Source organism: Ambystoma mexicanum, chromosome 10 (genome assembly GCF_040938575.1).
Source record: "Ambystoma mexicanum isolate Mex_15411 chromosome 10, UKY_AmexF1_1, whole genome shotgun sequence".
Taxonomy (NCBI): Eukaryota; Metazoa; Chordata; class Amphibia; order Caudata; family Ambystomatidae; genus Ambystoma; species Ambystoma mexicanum.
The window spans coordinates 1,077,225,229-1,077,227,789 of NC_090932.1; positions in this window are offsets into that span (position 1 = coordinate 1,077,225,229).

The following is a 2,561-nucleotide window of genomic DNA, read 5'->3' on the forward strand; positions in this document are numbered from 1 at the left end:
ATAATTCAGAAGGAGGCAATTTGGCTGGTTTGGGGTGAATGCGTATTATAGCTTGAAATGGGTGTACTGTTTGGATTATAATGCTCTCATACAAATTATGATGTTGGAGAGCTTTTGGAAGTGGGAATATTTCCAGGTTATTAGTGACAGCACGTGATGGCATTTGGTTATCAAACTTTGTATTGCAGTATGTGCAAAGTATTGAGGGGTCAATTATTTTGTATTTATTTTCTGTTATAAGGTATACAGCTATTTGGAACTATTGGGATTCCTCATTGTCCTCTATTTTGTAAGTCATATCTATAATTTTTGTGCTCTTTGTTTTATAAAAAGTACTGCGACAACAGACACACAGACACATACTTGGTTTGGTATTTCAGCTGATGTGCTTTTAAACTTTATTTCTTTTTTGCATGTGTTTGTTAGAAGGTTGGTGTTTGTAAGATTTTTGCTAATGTTTTCTAAAGTTACTGAATTTTCAAAGTCATCTTCACTTCCAAAATATTTACTTTGGATTTGTTCTATTTTTTGAAGGAGTTCTTTGGCTGTTCCATGTAGGAGAATGTTATTAAAATGTTGCAGTTGTAAAGCAGGACTTTTTGCCTAGTACAGTCTCTGCAGAAGGTTCTGTATAGTGGAGCGGTGTGCTCCTAACATTTTGATGTGCTGGAAGGTGCGTTTGCAAGCAGCTCCCGAAATGGAGGCTAATGAATGTCCTTGCAGTCCAGTCTAGCTGCACACTGGACAGGAGTCCATTGTTTGTAAAGTTTTTATTCTAATTTAGTGTTTTACCTTCACATAGTGATTGAAGAATTGCCGAAAAGATTTGAAGGATTATTGCTGTACGTTACACATTGAGCTGCATGGCCATTTGTAGACTGGACGGATTGGTTGGGTGAAAGGAACAGTTCATTTTAAGTGTGTTGGGGATGTTTTTTCGATAAGGGTTTCTTGCGCCATAATGTTGTTTTCTACCATTTCATACCCTCGGCCATTACTATGAATGGCAACTGGGTTTTTCTGTTCTTGTTTATAAGCCTCTTCATTGAAATAAGTTTCTGTGCTGCTTGTGTGAATCCATTCACCTTTACAGAAGTTTGAAAAGGTATCTATGTTGACATTGGGCATGTTTAGAAGTACTTTTTGTAATTTACTAATTAATTTTGTTAGTGGTTTCATTCTGTTTAAAATTAACATAAACAATTTTCTTTTCAGCAGAATTGCGCTGTCAATTAGAGGTTCCAGGATTAGTCTTTTGCAGGAATTTTTTAGGGTAATGCGTGACTTTTCAAATGTTTTGTAAAATACATTTTTGGGAATGCTTAACTGTGGCTATGCTAACAGTGTTAGATATAGTGGTTGGGTCATTAGCAGTTTTCTTCTTCTTTCAACTTTTTTATTTTATTTTTATTTTTTGGAAGGGGGGCCTTAGTTATTTTAGTGGTGGCTGTTTTGTTGACTGATTGTATTAGCAGATTTCTTTGAATATTTGCTATACATTCTGCTAGAGGTGGATGAGTGTTTGGCATGCTTTTATCTTTATCTGCTTTATTTTTTCTTTGTTTTCTATAGAGTTGCTTTTTAGTAGGCATTCTGTTTTGTATATCGGAAAAAAAAGGAAAGTGTGGGTTTGAAAGTTGTGGAATATATATGCGTGTATCGTGAATGAGTGCGTGAATATGATGGCAGACATAAATAGAGGCTGTGTGATTGTGTAATGGGCTGGTATTTGTGGTTGGGAAGGTTGTAAGAGTAGCTCTGTGTGTAGATGAGCGAAGGGCTTGGGTTAGTGTGTAAGAGAGTGTTAGCGTGAATGAATAAGTAAGGAAATTACAATGTTTTCAGGATAATAGTGGTTGTTATAATAATGGTGTTTAGGTGACAATACAAAGAGTGTACATGTTGAGGTGTAATGAGTAAGAGTGAAATAAATGTTGATTTGAAAGGAATTTTGTAGGCTACTATGTGGCTAAACTATACTGTACGAGTAACAGAAAGAATACTACTACACTAATGCACTTACTTTGTAAGATGTGGAGAATAGTTTTCATCAGGTTGTTGTCTTCCTGGAGGTTGTTCACTGCAATTGTGAAAGAAGAGAATGTGTGGGTACATATGGTAATGGTGAAGTAATTTTAGTACAAGAAGACATTATTTATGAATGTATGAGGAGTTGTTGGGAAGAAGAGTTAATAACATTGGGCCTCATTACAAGTATGGTGGTAACCATGCCGGTGCTGCAGACTGGTTGCCACCAGATTCCTAATAACTTTCGGCACCTAGCATCGAGGTGCCACAGGACATTACAAGTCCCATTGGCCTGGAAAGTCAGGTGCCAGAAAATGTTAGTCCCTATTCCCGTGAAGTCCCATAGAACTTTACGGGAATGGGGACACGGGAGCACTGGCACCGTTGCTAATGGGGCATTGGTCCCGTGATAAGTATGCCTAACGGGCTTGCAGCAGGAAAGTGGGACATTTTTATACAATGCAAAATGGAAAATGCTGAGCTTTTTAAAAGCTGTCCTTTTGGGAGGCTGTACATGAAAGTAAAAACATTGT